The sequence below is a fragment of the Octopus bimaculoides genome, chromosome 17 (genome assembly GCF_001194135.2).
Source record: "Octopus bimaculoides isolate UCB-OBI-ISO-001 chromosome 17, ASM119413v2, whole genome shotgun sequence".
Lineage (NCBI taxonomy): Eukaryota > Metazoa > Mollusca > Cephalopoda > Octopoda > Octopodidae > Octopus > Octopus bimaculoides.
In genome coordinates this window covers 32,681,658-32,690,562 of record NC_068997.1, presented here as the reverse complement: position 1 = coordinate 32,690,562, position 8,905 = coordinate 32,681,658, and positions in this window count along the sequence as shown.

The following is an 8,905-nucleotide window of genomic DNA, read 5'->3' as shown; positions in this document are numbered from 1 at the left end:
ATATAGAGAGAGAGAGAGAGATAGAGATAGATAGATAGATAGATAGATAGATAGATAGATAGACAGATAGATAGATAGATAGACAGACAGATACCTATTGCACATATTTCAATCTCGTACATATTTCATAATGAAATTCTATTTCTCATCTTTACTCGTACATATATCTTGATACGTCTTTCATCTTGATTCTATATATTTCTGTCTTTCGTGAATAATTTAATTGACTGTGAGATGTAATTACTGGTATGTGGTACTGTTTACATCGATCATAGAGGTAGTCAGTTATTTCATCGACCACGGGTTAAATGAAAGGTAAGGTAAAGTCGATCTCAGTTGGATTCGAACCCAGAAGTTAAAGTGACATAGACTAAATGCCATAATGCATTCAACCTGACACTCTTCCAACTCTACCGTACACCACTCTGCCCTCATGTACAAACAGATGACACAATTAAGTGCACTCAACATGTTCAGCTAATCAACTTTAAAACTTTAACATCTTTCTCGGCTATAAAAAGATGCAAAACATTCCTTCCTGTGAACGCACTAACAGCCCTATACTTCTCTCTTGTACATCTCCATCTAAATTATGGTATTTTAGCTTGGAGGGAAATAAAAGCTAATCGCTAGAAAAACTGTACCGAACAACCTTAGAAAATGGCAATAAAGATGCCACTAGACACACTGGACTACTGATGAGGTTTGGCATTCTGACTTTAAAGAGTTTGGTTAATGTCTGTCTCTTTATTTATATATGACTTCATAAATAATAAATTACCAAATACTTTGGGGAAAATGGTTGTCAAGGCTAGCTTAATAGTAGAAGTATTCCAATGTTCCGTCTGTCGGTTTTACAGCTACAAATATGTTTTTTTTTTTTTTCAAAACAGCTCCGCTAAGGCGAAGATAACCAGTAAGAGGTAAGATATTAAAAGATTTTAAAAAATACATGTGTAATAATAATAATAATAATAAACCTTTCTACCACAAGCACAAAGCCTGAAATTTGGGGGAGGGGGATAATCGATTACATCGACTCCAGTACTCAACTGGTACTTAATTTATCGATCCCGAAAGGATGAAAGGTAAAATCGACCTCAGCGGAATTTGAACTCAGAACGAAGCGACGGGCGAAATACCGTTAAGCATTTCGTCCAGCGTGCTAACAATTCTTCTAGCTCACCCTAATAATGGTATAAACACACGCCAGAAAAGGTCACAGAAAACGAGAAAGCAACCATACTCTGGGATATGCCAATACACACAGATAGAGAAATTAAGGCAAATAGACCAGATATAGTTGTCAAAGATCATGAAGGAAAAAAATGCCTTCTAATTGATGTTTCAATACCAGCAGATGACAACGTTTCTCTAAAAGAAATGGAAAAACTTTCAAAATACAAAGACCTGGAAATAGAGATAATTCGAATGTGGAATCTAAAAACAGAAACAATTCCTATCATAGTAGGTGCCTTAGGTATAATAAAAAAATATTCAGACAAATACATAACAAAAACACCAGGACTTACAAATATATATAACATACAGAAAATTGCACTACTGGGTACTGCACACATTCTACGCAAAACACTTTCAATACAGTAAACATAAGAGCACCACAGCAAACCACAGCACATACCCAAGGCGCACAGAGCTGCGCTCGGTAGTGAAGTGAAAGCACGTTATAAAAATAAAACAACTGAATAATAATAATAATAATAATAATAATATTCCTTTCTACTAACGGCACAAGGCCTGAAATTTGATGATGATGATGTTGATGATGATGATAATGATGATGATGATGATTTCCTTTATTTGCCACCAGGTCGAAGGATGAGGGGACAATACAAAAACAGACAAAGTGTGAGGGTTTACATATAATGGAATAATAAAAGAAAAAGTATACACTGTATACATTAGAAGGGAAGTATACATAGTATATGACACTAGAAAAAGAGGGGGTAAAAGGATCGTGATGGGATCGCCCTTGATTCAGGAGGACCTCTAGGGATAATCAAGAGACTACACCATCCAAGATTACCATGAGTACCAAGAAAGAGAGCCCACTCCAACTTCCTTCTTCCGACTCACAGGTCTACACTGAGAGTGGTACCATCCACTCTAGCCATTTTTGCAACTCTCACCCACCTTTTGATAAATTCACTCGAGGACAGCACCTCCCACTCCACCCTCACTTTCCTTCTCAAATGAAACTTGAAAAAGTCAGTTTAGATCAGTCGAAAGTTTTCGATAGAGTAGACCATCGTTACTTGGAAACCGTTCTTAATGCGGCCGGTTTCGGAGAGTAAAGTTTCTGTTCTCATTCCTTTCAGCCTCGTCCACCAGACCACCTCTTTTGCCACAGCCACCAGACAAAGGAAAACTGCCTTGCCAGTAAAGGAGGTCGGCGGGGCAATCATCATTATGGACTCGGACGACAGACGGATCTGTCCTACATGCGACAGCAGCTGTTCGACATAACTCCACAAGTCAGCAATGCCCGGACACTGAACGGGTGCATGCAGAACGGTTTCATCGCTCTGCGAGCATCTCGGACAAGCCCGTCTGACAGCACATTCGTGTCCGTAGAGTTTATCTCGAGCCGGTAGCGCCCTATCCATAACAATCCCCGACCGGAAAGTCCTCCAGAATAAACTTGCCAGTTCGTCTTCGTCGACGCCTAGAATCTCCCTGAGGACGTCGTCGCACTTAAACTATTCCTATCTACTGGCCTACAGAAAATTTTATCTAAATACGTCCTGGATGACACCCTGCGGTTAGACCAGGTTCACACTGGCGCATTCGGGAAATCTAGCCGGTGCCGGTCAGACAATTGAAAACGTCTGAGCAAGTTTTCGATGCTCACATCCAAGACCACCAACTTAACTTCTGGGTTCTGGAAGATAGTCTTTATCTCGAGATCCAGGGATCTCCGGAATAACACAACAGTTTCACCTCTCATTCCCAGCTGACATGGAGATAAATAGATCTCGTATCCAACGATAATGGGTATGAACGCTCGTCGGTCGGAGAGACTGGTTTCACTGATGGCTACTACATCGACATTTTGTGACCTGAGGTCGTTGAGTAGATGACTCTGTTTCCAAGGCGATCCCAGGCTACGTGCATTTATACTGCCTATCGTAAGCGAGGCCATGTAAGATGGAGGTATAGAAGCCGAAAAGGCTACTTACTGCGATTTTGTTGGTGAGGCTGGGACGGTTATTCCGTCCCCGGGATTATTTGTGTTTCCACGAGCAGTTCGTTGTAGAGTCTTTTGTTGATATCTTTCCTGAAGCCCCCAACTCATTCTGGATATTTTGTTTTTATTTTATTGTATGTGTTTTGTGATGCTACCAGGCATTTTGTGTGATGGTGTGTTGTTTGGTGGTGTGATGAAATCGGTGCTTGTGATGCCTGTATGGTTGTATATGTGTGCCGTTAATTCTTTATTGTTTGTGTTTATTGTTGTGTAGTTGATGAGTGTGTGTTGCTGATGTTGGGTTGTCCGGGCTGCGAGTTGTGTGTGTGAACTGGGTTGTTCTTGTCAACGGTGCTGATGGGGATGCTGTTGTTGTTGACAGTGCTGGTGTGGTTGCTAATAGGGAAGGTGTTTGTGTGTTTGTTTTGTCATGTGTCTCCTCACTGCCATCATACCTGCCAGACTTTTCTGCTTTTGTTGATGAATTTTTGCTCCTTTTTCTTTTAGATCTGGTGACTTGTCACTTAAGCTCTTCTGCCTCCCCATCTGTGCAGGACATGTCTGAGTGTTCGGGAGGGGGTAAGGGTAAATCTTGTGGGACTTTTTGGCTGTGCTTTGTTGGTAAGGTTGTTGTTGTTTTGGCAGGTATTGATGCTGTTGTTTTTGTTGCTGATCGGTGAGTGGAAGCTATAGATGTTGGTGAGTTATTTTGTTTAGTGTTGTTGCTTCTACTGTTATTGCTGTAGTTGGAGGTGCCTGCAGCAGTTCAGTTTTCTCTTTTGATTGTCTTGGGTAGAAAGCCTTTAAATGGTTTGTTTGGCCACAAATGTGGCATCTGGCCTTTCTGCCTTCTACCGCTACAAATAACTTTCAACCTCCACGCAGCTCGGTGAGATCTGGAATCTCTTGTGCGGTTGCGAAATCCGCATGCAATAAGACTTCCATCCCAGTACCGTACCAATTTTCTTTTTCGTGTCTCCGTGTTTCAAGAATTTTACATCTCTCCTCTATGCCCTACAACTCGGCCACTGCCAGTAAAAAGATGTCCCCTTCTGGTGGCACCTCCGCTACCTTCACTCTAACAACTCTTCGACTGAGGTACGTGGGATTCATATGTAATTCATCGGTCTTCAAAGTTGTCATAGCCTTTTTCTTTGGCCAGTTGTTCGGTTGAAAACCTCGCCTCTACTGTACCAAAGCTTTTACCACGTTCGATATACGATGTCCCATACAAGTCTCGGCACTTTTTTGCCTGAGCCTGCGTGGCTCCTTCTATCTTGCACATTTTCAATGATATACATCTGTATATTATTGTCCTCCACTGTGTCTCTTCCTGCACCTCTTCTGGTGTATTCAGGTGGACTGACCTGCCAGTTCTTGTTAGATGCACTTTTGCTCTAGCCAAGGCGGTTTCTGATAATTTTACCTCTTCCATTCTGCGACACATTTCAGCGAATCCACTTTGTGTTTGCTTAGAAGAAGAAAACGACGTTGTTGCTTTAATAATTTTTTCTCCTTTCTTTGACGTGGTAGTGGTGGCAATGGCGATATCTGCAGGTATTTCACGTGAAAGAATTCTTTTTGCCTTCTCTTTACTTTCCTGCTTACGTTTGCTACTCTGGTTGGTCCTCGTGATGGCAGTGGTGGTAGCGGTGTTAGTGTTCTCCTCCGCTCCCTCGTTCATGCCTCCAGTGGAGGAAAAGAAATTTCGAAAGCGCTATTACAATAATTTTCAACACACAGGATTTCCGTGGTCATATTGTAAATTTTGTTTAGATTTCTTTTTAATAATATGAAATTTTGAATTATTAAAACTCAAAATTCGCCCTTAAATGGCGAATTTTTTGCCATCCCAGCTATCCCTGCTTGTGGCGAGCTGGGTTACAAAGACAACAGTTCAACAAAATTTGGAAAAAGAAAACATAAAACAAATTTAAAGAAAATTTCACAGACCTCCGAACACGCGGCCAACAGCTCTAGACACAAATAATAATAATAATAATAATAGTAATAATAATAATAATAATAATAATAATAATAATAATAATAATAATAATAATAATAATAATAATAATAACCCTCCATACATTCTGGAAAAATCGAACCTACTGAGAATGAAATTATTATTTAGACTCTCGCTGCTTCGCCTACACCTCATGAACTAATATTTTCTAACAGCACTATCAGCACTTGATATTTTATGAAGTTTTAAGTAGCCGTTTTGCTGTATTTTCCAACTATGTTTTTCTATCTTACAAATCAGGAAATGAATTTTGAGGACTGCCACTTCACTGAGATAAATGAGATTTTATTCATGTATACAATAGAATACTGGTATTTCAATTGCATACGTCAGTAGACACTTCCGATTATGATTTCATAAAACGAATTTTGATTTAAATCTGCGCAATTCTGTCAAAAGGTCCTGTTGACTTTTTGCGTTTTACTTTTTTCTCGATACCAGAGTTTAACAAACTGAATGTTTCTATGGCAATAACGGTTTCTAATTTAAGCACGAGATCAGTATTTTTGATGCCATAGACGCCAGTAATTGATTGCTACTTTATTATTATCAATCCTCTATTTTTATCCTCTGTTTTTATTATTACTATTAACTTCCACCAACCGTGTTGCCTGAATAGGTGTGCTTATTGATGCTCCGGCTATCAAGCGTCCTTTCTCGGTCTACGCTTGACCCAGGACTGTAGCTCCATCAGTGAGACAAGTTGCGGAAAATCCTGTCTGACAAATGCGACCACACATGCTCACTGTTAAGGAAATGCTAGAAATGTCGCAGCTTCAGCGCATGCCTGCGCATATTTAGTCACAGCATGCTCAGTACTCCAGTCAGCGGCTATTGACAACAGATGGACCGTCTGACGAGCGGAACACGCCCCTTCCTTGGAAAGTGGAAGAGCAAACGCTCCGGACAAACCACAAAAATGGTGAAATATCGGTGCCCATCACTCCCGCATTCGATCCGAAGCGAGTTGTCTCACATGTCTATGACTTTCAGGTCTTGAGACTCCTGAAAACTGTTTCGACCTCTCTTTAGTAGAAAATCTAGAAGTAAACACGCTGTCGATTCCAGCAAAGCACTGCAACAGTTCACGGTAATTTCCTCTATTAAGGCTGTCGCTTCCTTCATCATGTCTACGTAAAGGCAACTCTTGTTTACACAGATATAACACTGCATTTGTTAACCGCTTTAAATATTGTCTATTTTCTTTACCTCTTTGTTATTTTCCAGTTTAGCAGACTCATTAATAGCGGTTACAATATCGTACAGTCTGGAAATTTTCAAGCTTTTATAACTACTTAACTGACTCACTGATTTTCTGTGATGCTTACCGTCACTCAGGATGTTTTTATAATTATTATAGCCTTCGTCTGTCCACGACTGATTAGCTTTCGGTTGAAACAACAAACACGGCCAGCAGCAGAGTTTCTCAGGGACGCTACTTGCACAAAGCCAATCAATCTGTTCGTACCATTTTATCTGAAATGTTCGAGTTCCAGCTTTCGTTTTCAATGACGGAATCGGCTGACCTGCTCGAAGAATTTCACATTTTACCGCAATATTTTTAGCTCTAAATGGCTTATTTTTTTTATATCTAGCACTATATCTTTCTCCATTTCTAAGTTAAGGGTAAAAATAAAGCAACCCAGCAAAACACAACTGATCTTTACTCACAGACACACAAAATAACAATAATCAAATAATGAAAGCGGAGTGCACAATAAACATCACCGATTTAACTGTCGCCTATACTCTTGACAAGAGATGCCAGTTAGTCCTTTACACCTACCAGGCTCGTTCGTATTAACCCGAGCTGCTGGATAATTTTTCATTCCTTTAAGAATATTGAAGAACGGAAACTTTTTATAGATTGAAATTAAAATCCTAATCTCTGTAGAAATTTGTTGTTTCAAGAAAACATTGAATTTGAATTACTTTTAATTTTCACGATTATAGATAACAACTCGGGCTGTAACTTCTGAGCCTGAGTCAGGCGCGTGTGAACGATGTCGAGAGAACGTTTGCTACGAATGACATTTTTGACACGTCTAAGACGACCGCCAGACGCTGAACGAAAATAAATGAACTGCGATTAGGCTCAATAAAAGGAACCCGAATTACGAGCTGCAATTACATACTTGAAGTCAGTGTTGACAGAGATTAAATCAGTTTGCAAATACACGATCACTTTGCTAAATTTACACAAGGGTTAAGCCCGAACAGCCCGGGTGCCGGCGTCATCACTGATACATGCATACATACACTATGTTTCTATTATACAACCATACATGCACATATATATTCGATATATCGTTATATGTACATGTAACAAATGAGGGAAACCGAAAATGGAATTCACAAAATACTTTATTAATCACAACGGTCATTTCGACCCATCTTACATCGGTCCCTGGCGAGTGAGATTATAGACAACTGGCTGTGGTGCATCCTTCGGTGCAGATGTGTCTCGTCAGGTGACTTTTCAAAAGGTACCTCACTCAATAAATATAATACAGATATATATATGCATACATGTATAACCCCCCCTCTCTTTTCTTTGCCATTTTCTCTCTATATATATATGTACATGCACACAGACGTGCGCGGCAAGATGCATGCATGCACATATATCTATATTTTATTAATATTATTGTTATTGTTGTTGTGGTGGTGGAGGCGGTGGTGATGATGGTAGTGGTGATGGTGGTGCTGTCAACAACGTGTCGAGTCACTTTTAAATTTGATCAGAGGTTGTTTTTTGTTGAAATTTTGTCATCTAGCATTTGTTAAAGCCAACCAGAACACATAAAACTGGTTGGCTTTTATTTGCCTTTCACTCATTTGGGCCTCAAATTTATTAGATAGATTTTCAAATTTTGCTTTGAAAAATACATTGTTTTTACTACTAACGTGGTATCAACGTTCACAATCAGCAAACTGAATGAAGTGAGAAGATAAATCGTACAGAAAAGTGTTGCATATATGAAGGTCTCGCCTCTGCATATGCCAAATTTTCATCCCCTTCCTCCGGAAGACGAAGCTAAGGTTTTTCAAGTGTTGAAAGTTCAAAGTCCCACAAATTGCACCAACAACTATAGGAGTAACAATAACAACAACAAGAACACAAATATTGGTTTCAAATTTTGGCACAAGTTCGAGAGAGGGTGTTAGTCGATTACATCGACCCCAGTGCTTAAATGGTACTTATTTCATCGACACTGAAAGGGATGAAATGCAAAATCGACCTCGGTGGCTTTTGAACTCAGAATATAAAGACGGACGAAATGTCGCTAAGCATTTCGTCCAGCGTGCTAACAGTTCTGCCACCTCACCGCCTGAAAATTATGAATTAATATGTGACAATAATAGGTGAAGAAGTAATTTTGGTTTCCAATTTTGACAGAAGGTTAGCAATTTCGGGGTAGGGTGTTCATTGATTACATCGACCCCCCCCCCCCCAGTGCTCAAATGGTCCTCATTTTATCAATCCCCGAAAGCAAGAAAGGCAAAGTCAAACTTGGCAGAGTTTGAATTCAAAATATAAAGACGGACGAAATGTCGCTAAGCATTTCGTCCAGCGTGCTAACAGTTCTGCCACCTCACCGCCTGAAAATTATGAATTAATATGTGACAATAATAGGTGAAGAAGTAATTTTGGTTTCCAATTTTGACAGAAG